The sequence below is a fragment of the Brienomyrus brachyistius genome, chromosome 2, assembly GCF_023856365.1.
Source record: "Brienomyrus brachyistius isolate T26 chromosome 2, BBRACH_0.4, whole genome shotgun sequence".
NCBI classification, from domain to species: Eukaryota; Metazoa; Chordata; class Actinopteri; order Osteoglossiformes; family Mormyridae; genus Brienomyrus; species Brienomyrus brachyistius.
Window position 1 is genome coordinate 27,011,289 of NC_064534.1, and position 12,747 is coordinate 27,024,035.

The 12,747-nt window shown below is 44.1% G+C and overlaps 1 protein-coding gene across 2 annotated transcripts in view; it reads left to right on the forward strand.

The window, feature by feature from the left end:
- Positions 1-12,747, forward strand: part of setbp1 (SET binding protein 1) — a 69,447-nt gene that overhangs the window by 788 nt on the left and 55,912 nt on the right. The window contains exon 1 of one of the 2 annotated variants that reach the window (XM_048978596.1): positions 4-1,405. The exons of the other annotated variant lie outside the window; for it this stretch is intronic. The gene's annotated coding sequence lies outside the window, so the exon portion shown is untranslated. Of the gene's footprint in view, positions 1-3; positions 1,406-12,747 lie in introns of those variants that run through there. 2 annotated transcript variants of the gene reach the window in all.

Below are 12,747 nucleotides of genomic sequence, written 5' to 3' on the forward strand. Positions count from 1 at the left end.
TGCCAGCTCTTTCACTTGCCTTTGATTTCATGAAGTGAAGTACTTACAGCTGTCGATACCATTCCTGTAAATTTAAACGGATTTGAATTTGCATTTTGACAGTAGGTTGACTAATGTATTTCCACCGCGAAACTCTATTTAGCTTTGTAGTACGAAAGGTATGAGTTTAACTAGTTTTTTATATATATACTGACACGACTGATAGTCGTAGATGGGACCAAACTAGAGAGTTACAAGGTTTAAACTTCAGCAAAATTTGTCACAGTTCGTTCTGGATAAGCGTGGCTTTTATCATCATGAGTTTTTTATATAGCCTACAACCGTCAGTATAGGTCACAGTGTGTTTTAATCTTTATCACGAATGTAGAGAAAATTTAAAAGCAATGCGATTTTCAACGCTGCCATAATCTTTATAAGTAGATCTCGGTATGGCAGCAGGCTTCACCCAACTTGGAGACTCGACCGATACACGGAACCCGGAGTCCGCATTTCCAGTAACTTGTACTCTAAATCCCCCCCCCCCCCCCCCCCAAATGTTTGTTTTGTGACCGTCAGTTTAACAAATAGTGCGCGGTGTCAACAATTGTATTCAGATTGCGAAAGGAAACGATAATTTTTTAAAAATGAAATAAACTAATCCCTAGAAGTATGGAGTTTGGCTGCGAAATCGCGAAACGTCAGACGGCGCCCAGGCACGGTCACTCCTGCGGGCTCCGTCCGCAGTTTCTAAAGGGCAAGTTGCACATCATCTTTATTTTTCTCTAACCTGCGTTTTCTCTTTATGCATAAGTTGCTCCTGTAACGCAGATGGAAATATTCCCTCTGTGGTGTTTTAAGTGCAGATTGGGCGGTGTAGTACGCGTAGCTAGTTTCACAGTAGTTTATGGCTATCTGGGTTTCCCCGTCCTACACATCCGTAATGTAGAATATGTTTATTTTCACCATATATACTCTGTATTTACTCGCTGTTTGCGTTGAGGGAATCCCCTTTGATTGCAAGTTCTGCTGCAATATTGGCTGCGTCCATTCTGCATTGTGGGGGTGGTTAAATACCTCGTTGACTATTGATCTTCAAGAAGGTTTCCACGATCTGATTTAAAGCCACCGGTTAAGGGGTTTCGGCGTATCCGCAGACTGCGACGCGGCCATTATTGTCACAAATCGTCATTTGTACGTTTAATCGCCTCGCAAGGGGCTTTTCATGCTACGAAATGTGAAGGACAAGCAAGGCCTTTGGAGAGAAGAAAAACGACGTGACCGAGTGACAGGTTGTGGTTTCGGCAGGGTTTTGTACACGTTTGTACATATTTACGCTTTGCTTTTGAACGGGACTTACAGTATGTCTCTGTGCAGTTTGACGCAGGTTCAGGTTGGCTGGCTGATTTGCTTGCAATGATTTTTCCAGGTACGTGTATCTGAGGACACTTTTGCTTTTAAGTGAATGTCCGGGCAATAAAGCTGATATGGTGCTTGTTTAGGCAGTGAATCCTCTGCTGGTGTGGAGCTTATGCTCTGCGCAACTGAATGTGGGGAGAGGATTCATTTGAACGTTGGCTTGGCTGCGGAGAAATTGGTCAATATAGCGCTATAATATAAAAAGCCGCCGGAATTCCTTTTAATCTCTTCTGTTTAAAAACTGTACTGACACATCAAACGAGATCTGACTGGCATGTTGTGTATCCATTTCCTGTATGGCCTCCAGGGGTCATGGGGGGGGGGGGGGGGTCTCTAGAATCACTATTATGCCATGTGCCGTTCAAGGTCTTCCAACAGGACTGTTTTTTTTAAACCTGTATAATAAAAATAACATGACTTGGCACTCTTTGTAAAACGTTCTGTTTGGATTGGCATGATTCACATCATCTGCCTCTCAAATCTGGATCTTGGGCCTTCGTGAAATGCAAGCAAAAAGCAGCAATATCGTATACAGATGGTAAAGGCTGATCGGCAGTGTCTCATAAATAGTTGTTTTTGGTTGGTGTAACATTACAGTACATGGACATAATGGTTTCTCTGTGGGGAAATGTCAATGCTTGTCTTATCAGTGCTATTCAGCAGACATCATTTAAACTCCTCCGGCAGTCATTTGGCACGATGATGCTTTTACTTACGATCTCATTCAGTGTAGTTCATGGGAAATCAGCAGCATCTTGAATGATGAGAATACTTCCCCATTTCACTCTTTGTCTGTAAACCTGGTCCTCTTTATGAATTGCTGTCAGGTGTGTTTTTTGAGAGAGTTTTTATTATCTGAACAGCATGTACCCTAAATCAAAGCATCGTTTTAGCAATGTATAGTATCCCTTCCTGAAATGATCTGAGCAGGGTGTGAGGACAGCTCATAGACCCGGCAATGGGCTCACACTGATAAATAGTGACAAGGGATGTGGAATCCTCCCTCCTGTAGGGGGTGACATCTGAGAATGGGACGTCTTTTGCTTGCATAAGTAAACAGAAGAAGAACATTTTGCCTTTAATTGCGAGACATTTTCAAGCCATGACTTTAAAGATAGACCCAAATAATACCTGTGACTGTGATGGCATTTTTGGAGTTTTTATTTTATGATGAAGCTTTGTCAGAGATTACCAACAAATCATATTAGGCAACAAAGGACAACACCAATTATTTAAAACATTTAACACTTAACCTCAAGTTTATGCTGTAATTAGGATAGTGATTAATGTAAAAGTTATGTCAGAATAATCTTTTTGGGTGGAGTCCATTGTTTGTTGATTTTCCCACAGAACAGTTTGAATCAGCGATTTTCTCAAGTGTAAATGATAGTTGAGGCTGGATAACCTTTAAGTATATTGGTCACTTGTCATACTTGATGGAATTTAAAGAATAAGTCCCTATTGATGTGAATGAAAAATCGGTTTGCAATCAGGCACATTGATCATTTATTTGCTGTTCTTTTAAATATGGTTTTAAAGTCTTCGGGGTCAGCAGTGCATTTAAAAAAAATAAACATTTTTTTCTGTTTAGAACTGTAACAGTTTTTTGAAGCAGAAATGCATACTTTGTGTTTCAAAAAGAGATTTAATTTCCCTACATTCCTTGTTGGGACTGGATTTCACTGGAGGCAGTCCAAATCCTCATGGGCGCTAAAGGAAAAGGGAGAAACGTCCAAGGACAAACCAAGTTATTGGCGGCATTACAGGACAGAATATCGGCGCATGCCTTACCTTTTTGGCAGCGCACTGTGTGGAGCTGTGTGGGATTCCTGTTACTGACCAGCCATTTTGTATCCCATGCTGTGACCTAAGAGGCCTGCCCATTTGCCCATTAATTAAAAGTCAAATCCTTACTGTACACTAGGCTGGACAAAATTTGGTTCAGTCTGCAAAATGCTAATATGTGGCTTCAGACCCTTACGATTCGGTGTAGCTAGCATGCTGGTATGGGGCTTCAGGCCCATACGATTCGGTGTAGCTAGCATGCTGGTATGGGGCTTCAGGCCCATACGATTCGGTGTAGCTAGCATGCTGGTATGGGGCTCCAGGCCCATACGATTCGGTGTAGCTAGCATGCTGGTATGGGGCTCCAGGCCCATACGATTCGGTGTAGCTAGCATGCTGGTATGGGGCTCTAGGCCCATACGATTCGGTGTAGCTAGCATGCTGGTGTGGGGCTCCAGGCCCATATGATTTTGTGTAGCTAGCATGCATGCAGCCACTATGTTTTTCATGGGGGCTCTCTCTCCCCCCCCCCCCCTTATTTTCTTGTGCCGAGTGACTGATCCACCGTTATACCTGGTCATCAGTGCAGTCTAGAACCTGCTGTATCGATGGATGATAGCTTTGCTCTGTGTCTGGTTAGTTTTCATTGTCCCGTTTCAGTAATTTCATGTCTCGTTACGGCAATTTTATCCCCATGTGAGCAGATTGCTCGCATTTCCTGTTCTGTGCGGATGGATCTCTTGTAGGGGGTTACACCTAAGGACTCGGAAGCAGGGGACCATTAAAGTCAGGGACCCCCAAGTGAAGGGTTTGTGCGCTGGGCATTAGGACTGACATCCTGGCACAGACGGCTAGGCTAAGACTAAGCAGCCTGTAACAGGCTACCATTAGGCTATCGTCCATAGGGCACACATGCACACAGCAGTAGACAGCCCTGCAGTGCCTCACAAACAGCTTATGAATGGGGCCCATTGTTCTCCCCAGAGTCCCCTCCACAAGTGCGTTCCCCTTGTTGATCTGCAAGATTCTGTTTGTGTTGCTGTACCAGGAAGTTATTAAGGATAAACTCTGTTAGTGTGGTCTCACTCTAGCGCACACCCCGCCTTTTGTTTACAACCTTTGGAGAGGTGGGGGGAGGGGATGGGAGGAGGAGAGGGAGGGGGGGGCTTCCCATACCATTTAGTAGTACTTCTTATTTTTTCATTTATAACCATATTGCTCAAGGTTATAAAAAAAAATTTCAGAACACGGGGAAGTAGCTTAGCGACTTTCTTCTGAAAAGAGTCGGAGTTGGTAAATAGGTTGTTACGTACCAGACCTGCGTACAGCTACGGGTGCCTTTTTTGTGCACTGTCTAGTCATGTGATTTTCAAATGAGTACGTGGTTAAAGGGGTTTGGGCTGTCGCGGTGCAGATGTGTAGGATGCTGCCTTCTGAATTTCCTGACACAAGGTGCTTTGTCCCTTGGCTTGAATAATGCTACCAGATTTGGGTTCACGTCTAAGTAGCCTTTACAAATTCAAAGCGCTCTCAGTTGCATTATTACAGCTGGTTGTTATATGCAAATTTTTCAGTTTTTTTTTTTTTTTTTGTGTTGATCCCAAACTTTCATGCGAAATCCAATGATCTGATCCTTTATCTAACATATATCTGTAACTGATTTCAGCCAGTGTTGTCGGAGCTATTGCTGTAACCATAATCACTTATGAAGCACTGGCGGTTGTGACTCGGGCAGTGGTGTCCAATCCCTGCACTGAGGCTGAGGACGGCCAGGTTTCCAGGGTGAGAAGTTCAGTGCCACCCACCCCAACGATTTGCATAAATGTAACGTGTCGATAGGCCGCATCCAGTTTGTGGATTCAGGCTTTTGCACCAGAGGTTATAAACGCTCCTGTTGGCCTTTGCTAACGAGTGCTACTGTTCTGCTACCCCAGCTAACGACATATTGCATGTAACAAGACCTCTCGGTGAGAATCCTCAGCCGTGCGACAGGCCTGCCTCAGCAGGGTGTCTGAGTTTTATGACAGGGGTCCCTTCCAGGCCTCCTCAGAAGCACCCTGTGAGGGCTCTCCACATGCAGAACACAGTAGTTTGTCTTAGCACTGCGGGACTCCAGTCCATCCACTGTAGCCAGCAAGGCCAGATCCTTATTTTGGCCAGAGACTTGAAGGCTTTTGGGCCCCGGTCAGAACTCTCTGCTTTTAGCCTTAAAAGGGACGGAGCTTAAGTTGCAGCCTTTTTCTACGCAGGTCTGGAATTTTCTCCCACTGTGTGAGTGTTGAGGGCACGCTAAGGAGCAGATGTGAATGTCTTAGTGAGGCTCATCTTTCATGCATTTCTACAGGCTGACAGGATTCGAAGCAATCATTTCAGACAGCTGTGCCAGTCCCTTTATAGAAAATGATTATGAAATAAGAACCTCGACTGCTAGATTGTGTCAAAGTAATTCAGTCTGAGAGGATTTTACTTTGCCTCGAGACTTTATGGACTGTAGCAGATCTCAGCCTGTTTTGCACCTCATCCCATCTCCCTTTGCAGAATTGCCCTCTTGTGAAAGTACACACAAACCAGATAGTGATCTGCACACACAAACTTTCTGTCTAGACCTAAATAAAGAAAAAAAAAGTTTGCATGTCTGTTTGTCTGCACACAAACCATGGACTGTTATATATATTTATCCCTTGAAGATAAATCAGTGAGGTTGTGGAAAATCTTTCTTGGGATAATATTTAGTATTTGTGTTTTTGCTTCGTAAACCTCGCTAAAAACAATGATTTTTATATTTGCTTTTTAGTCTTCACATCGTACAGTGTCACAGCTGATTTAGTGGTTCTAAATGCTTGTAAGAGGATGTTAAGTGGACAGAGCAGCACTATAGCAGAGGAGGATCATTTCCTGTTGGCCTGAAGCCCGCGACCTGCTGGTTTATCCTGCATTCCTGTTTATTGCTATCAGAGCACCAAATTAAGATGACCTCTTCATCGCATGACCTCTTCCAGTTTATTCCTGTCGCTGGTATTCATTTGTCGCATTGAGGCAATTAAGAAAACCGAATGTTGCAGTGTGAGCTGCTGATTATATATGATGAATGTAAAAACAATTATGTTATAAAGAGAGGTGTTTAGTTTGGACTCTAGAAGCACAAGCCCAGAAGGAGATCTATGGATGGATGCAGTCCACTGATTTTTTTTTTTTTTTTTTTTCCTTTTTTAACTTGTCTGGTTGGTTTCCCAATAAGGTGCAGTGTAGTTTTAATTGGCTTGTTAAGCCCAGTTATTAGCTAATGTGAAAGTGTGAACACGGGACAGATACCTGGGGAAAAGTTGATGAGAGTTTGGGAATCGTAGGAGCTCAAAGAAGGCTTGAAAACAAAAACCTCTGGATTTCATGTTAACAGATGGGGTGATTATACCAAACCATATTACGACCTGAACCAGGCTTTACTCAATTAGACTGCCCTTTGAAGGGCGTCTAGGGGCGGTGGGGTTTACGTTCTTGTAAAACGATTTGCTTCACCGAACTCTGACATGGTTATCATACAAGTAGAAGGTAATCCGAAGCGCCTGTGATGGATATCTGATTGTCAGGCGGGTAGTGCTGTCTATCTGTGAGTGTGTGCATGCCGTTCCATTTTTACATAACGCTGACGTTCCTCCGCTAAAGACTGTGTCTCGATTATCGACTTTTGCCTGGAGTTTTGTTCGTTTTATTTTCGGATGCATGCTTAACATCCAGACATGCCATATCTCCAACGGATGGCCTTTGTTGCTTTGATTGATCGATGCTAGGTGGGCCTGAATTTAAATGTTTACTCTGGTATAAGTTTCCTCATTGAGGTACCCAAAGTGCCTTTTAAACAAATTAGAGTGGTCTTCATGAACGTGAGAGATGTTTCCATATGTCATCCTTCACGAACAGATGGATTATCCAGGCATGTCTGGTGGTATAATTTGATGTCAGACGGATGTGTTGAAAGTGGTGTTTGTGGCCTGGGTACGCAATGTATCACACTGTCACTGCATCCTGGCTTTTTAGAACCTCACCTCTTTTGAAGTACTGCATGCTTAATTTTTCTTTCCCTCTTCTTGGTTCAGCTGGAAGTCACCTTTTTTCATTCAAGCTCAGTATCTTAAGATTGGTCTTTCTTGCTCAGGTTGACATTAAGCGCTCGCTGATGTTCTGTATGTTTAATTGCACGTTTCATTCGTGTTTTTTAGTTGGGACTCCTGTATTTTAAGGTTTATCCAGACGGCCCAGGGAAGTAGTTTTCTCGGAACATTTTTTTAAAGAGAATTTCTACTTCGAAACCACATCCTTTCTCTGTGCACGCAGTGACTTTTCACTGTGGGAAACGGTGTTCCTGTTTAACTTCAGCCACTGTTCCGCAAAAGTAGACGCTCTCGGTCTAGAATTTCTGTTCGGCCAGAAGCAGTGGCGTCCAGCCGTGTCAAAATTAGGGTTGTTTGCGGCTCTGCGGGTTAAGACTCTGTTTCTTTTGATTGGAAGGTCACTGGTTCAAATCCCAAGGCTGGTAGAGAGATTTTACTGTTGGGCCTTTGAGCAAGGCCCTTAACCCCGGTTACTCCAGGGAATAGCTGACCCCGCCCTCTGATCCCCACTTGTACATCGCTTTGAAGAAAAGCTTCTGCTAGATAAATAGATGTAAAAGTAAAATCTGTGAGGTTGTATTGGTCAGGCGTACAGACAGCAGGTCTCTAAATGTCAGTGATCTGTGGAAACTGAGGAGCGCTGAGCAATCAGACTCCCGTCTGGATCTCAGCTGGGCACCGGACACTATGACCCCGTGATTTGTTTGCTATGATATGTATAGATGAAAGTCTAACGCTCTAGATATTAGGTATTCAATCACCTTGCTACCTATTGTTGACGTTAAGGAAAAGCTACAAAAACTGCCAAAAACAGTGGATTAGAAAGCAGTATAATATGAATAATTGCTGCCGGAATTGGCCATGGTTGGCCAAGGTAAACAAGTTCTTTTGTTTAAGTGATGCTATTGTTGTTCTCCTCAGTCTCAGGTTTTGTATATAATTTCTAAACTTGTTTTCTGCAGTATTTAGAGTGTGAAATGCCCTGTACTGCCGAACTAAAGAAAAGATATGGCTATATCTGCCTTAGTGGTTAAGGATCTGGAACATTGTGCTTTTGATACTTTGCCCCTGCTGCAGATGATTTGAGCAAGAGTGTGGTAACTCCGGTAATGTTCTGAATGTATAAATGCTTGTAAATCACACTGGGCGACTTTTATTAAACAAAGAAATAATTCGAAAATAGCGATTGGGGTTTTTTTTTTGTAGTGGTCTCTCTTTTGCATGAGTATCAGTATGGTCAAAATATTGAGTAGCGAGGATGTTAAGGTTCTCTGCAGCTGATTCAGTGTCGGCTTTGCAGGATATGTACTGTTGAATTAACCTGTTGAAAAACGGGTTAAAAGTAAAGCCTGTGCATACAGTCTTACTGATCCTTCTCGCAAGAATCAACAACATTTTGAGAGGGGCTGAATAGAAGCGTTTCCCGTCTGATAAGTGGATCTTGTAAGTGCAATGTTTTCAGTAGTATTTATTTGGTTATCTTTCTAAAACCCATCTTCTCTGCTTCAGTGGTCTACCATCAATGGTTATTTTAACCTCTTGTGACTGTCAGTGGAAACTATCGTGTTTGTCATAGTGCAACGAAGCATGGCGTATTGCCGGAGGATTCTGCGAAGCCATAAGTTAGTTACACATCTCCGTAAGCACCCCCCACACCCCGTGCTCTTTCACAGGCGGTTACGTAATCCAAAGGAAAGGTGTGTTTTGACTCACAGATTAGTGGATCTGAGAAGCGCGGCTTGCACAGGCCTGTCCGCTCTTCCAGATGATTACTTCACCCATTATTTCCATTCAGTTAAATTGAGGGTGCAATCTTTTATTAATCCTCCGCTTGCCATCCTGTTGGTCAGTCTCATGCCACCCCCACCCTCCTGAAACTCATTTGAAATGTTCCGTGAAGCTTATAGCCTCACAAGACTGCAGCCTCCAGTATAATACTGTTTTTGGTCCAAATGGGACAAAACTTGGAAATACCTCAGAGTTTCACTCTCTGGTTTTTAGCTATGCAGCTGTGTTTGTTTCTGTGCGGTTTAGGTGTTGGAGATTATAAGAGCAGGGACCCTTAGGCAGCTGTGACCTTTTCTTTGTCCATCCGGGTCCTTGGTTACTGCACCACTTGCTGGCAAACGCTGTAGATGGTGCAACTGCAGAGGTCCAGTTGTCATCCAAGTGACACCTCGCCATCCCATGTGCTCGTTGCGTTTTATGGTGCTACTGTGAAACTACTCAAGTCTCGCTTGAGTGTGATAGTGACTAGCGCGTGGTACGCCTGTTGTCCTCTGGCGCCAGTGATATTGGTTGGGCGAGGGGTTCAGCGGTGAGATTTGACATCGGACTGATATTAGTCGGCGCTTGATGTCCGTCGCCGGGCGGAGAAGTGAGAGTCGCGCACCAGCTGCGGCGTGCACGACGAGCACGCAAATGCCGGGGCGCCTTGCAAGGCTCCACGTGTATCGCTGCCTCGCCGTGACTTGCGTGGCAGCCCTGCAGCTGCCTGCCGCTCCAGCTGCGCTTCCCGGTTGTTAGTCAGTGGTCAGGTTCCAGCCGCTCAGCTGTCACCCACCCTGCCAGTTGTGATTGAGTGGGTGGCAAATGCGTAGCTCAGGCCCAGTGGCGGTGGGAAAGCGGGGAGCGATGTTAGTGAGCTGCCCCCAAAATACAGATTGATATACACCATGGCCAGTTTGGGAGGGGTGGTTGTCGTCGTTGCTGGGACAAAAGTTTGTCATTTACAATAAAGCCGCATTTGCTGCCCCCGCCCCCAAGGATGGTCTTTTTTTCTTCTAAAATCCTCACAGTAACAGCTGAATCTTACCTGATTTCAACGCCGTAGTCATGTGATTTGCTCAATCTCCTCCCTTTGCTTTTGGAATTGATTGAAAGCATTGAGATGTGAGGCTCAGCTTAATGTTTCTCATGGAACGACGTTAAGCAAATGAAAATGTGACCAGTCAAGCAGCTGTAGACAAGCTTTAAGTAATTCCTGTGTATTGGGCCCCCATGGCCCAGCATAGGACAGCAGGTAAGGAAAATGGATGGATGTACTGTGTGATATTTGTTTAGGATTTTTCTAATGTTACTGCTGGAAAACCTTTTCACTGAAAGTGCTTGTATCTCACTGAAACTTTTGCATTACAAATAGTCCATAGAAGAAATATATTTTGCTGCCAAATTGTCATTCACCTCAGGAAACTAGCAAGCAGTAAGTAATCTGAGACAGTCTGTGAGGAATAAAGACATTCATCGGAGGTCCACTTTTGCAGAAAACTGACACAAAAAGGCCTGTTAGTCGATTTTCAGAGTAGGTTTCTTTTTCAGGACAACTACTACTTGTATACACGGCTGATTTAATTAGTTTTTATCTGCAATAATGCCACTGAATAAAATGTCACATTGAGGACTCGTCTGATTATTCCTTATTATTGGATTATGTCCTCAAAAAAAAAAAAAAAAGTTAGAAGAGCCAGAGAAGTTACTGACCTCTGGTTTAAAGTGGGAAGATCTCCACACCATCAGGCAGATGCGGTTGCCCTGGAGACAGGCCTATGCTAATGGGTACTTGGTTGGGGGGGGGGGGGCTAAGGGAATGGCCCCCAGTGTCAGGCAGTGGTGCCAGACACCAAGTTTTATTAGTCTTTCCATGCAATTTGACCTTGTTCATTCTGGACTCATTTATTGGACTTTTACTGCAGCATGCTGTAATGTTTGAATGCTATTTTTAGACATAGATGAATTCTAAAAATGATTAGATTTCCCCCAGAGGGAAATTCTTAAATTCTTTGTTATTGCTCAAGCCTCAAGATGGTACTTCTGAGAGAATCAAAGTTGGGTTGTTAGAGACATGGATATTCTGCATGCTACTCTGATGGACACATGGTTACATCAATGAAACATTCTTGGAAGGAATGAAGCTGGAATCAAGGGTCACCTGCAGTGACCAGGGTCCAGCCAGATACGTTACTCCAGTATGTGATGGACCCACACGTATCCTTAGACTGGTGTTTGTCTATCCAGACCTTGGGGGACCCCCAGACAATCCCACGTTTTTGCTCCCTCGCAGCTCCCCGCCAAACAGTCCAGTCCTGAGGGGGGTCCTCTAGGAGTGGGCTGAGAAATGCCGCCTTACACCCTGGATCTGCAACTTTATTTACCGAGAGAGCAACATTTGCAAAGAAAATAAATCTGCGGGAGGGGGCTGAAATCATGGGTGATTTGTCTGTTTATCTCAACATTCTCATTATCTTAAGTATGGTTACAGTTGTAGCTGCTGAGATGGGCGGTTTTTGGAGATGGCCAAAATATTCCTTATATGGATTGAAAGGATACGTGAGAAATTGTTAAAAATCTTCGAGGTGTGAAATTGAGCGCGGTGGGCTTTTTTTTTTTTTCCCTTCACTCATTTCCCCATGAGGGGGGCACAGAATTTCTTTGTGAACTTGATGTTTCCAGTGGAGACGGAGTCAGGAGGCATTTGAGGATACAGCAGAGCTGTCAGGCCCCAATGCTGGTTCTGACTGCTGGGTCTGACTGCTTCATATTTGCTTTTGTGCCTTTTTTTGTGTTAAGATGGCAATGCCTGGCCAGCTATTTGAACAGAACTGCATGACACAGGGATTTCTGGGCAGACCTGAGCCTTATTACGGATTTTCTTTTTCTTTTAGCGAGCAGGACAAAATGCACAGGCGTAATTGCTGTACAGGTAGAATAAAATATCGCGAGCCATGTCAGGCTGTGCCGATGTGAAGGGCGTTTTGTTCTGGGTGTGCTGATGGAACAAAAGCGGAACTAGCCTATATATATATGAAGGAATGGAATGAGGTACAGGTGGGTGTAGATAAATTCCAGCTAATGGTCGGGGGGGGGACTCTCCCTCTCAGACATCCGTGTCACAAAGTTAAATTTTAACATACGGAAAACCAAAGACAGACACCACACCTTAGTGTTACTTTAGTTTTGATTTAATCTTGCTGAGCTCCCTGTGTGTGTGAAATACTTAATTCCTTAGTTATCAAATAAGCATTTTAATTAGCACACATTGGGTGCTAATAACCCCTTGCTGTTATTCAATGATATCCGGTGAACTTCCTCATGATGTGGTACCCATTACATGGAGACTGTACAGACCCTTCCCTGATTACGATGGTCCGTGTTACGATATTTCCACCTTACGATGATTAAACGTTTTGGACTGTCAAAAATAAATCGCATGAGATTTTCAACACTTTCTTATAAAATAGGCCTTGTGCCCGACTACCGGTCCGCTTTCTGCCGACGCTGATGCCGGTGTGCTTTTGTGTTTCTTCGGATCTGCCGTCGCGAGCCTGTGCGATGGTCAAAGTCCACATAACAAGGAAGTAGCTGTGAGCTCTGGCCAGCCAGCAGTGAGCTGCAGGTGTACAGACCAAAATAGCAATAGTTCCTGGCTGGCGATACCCCTCCGCTGCCCCCCACCCCCACC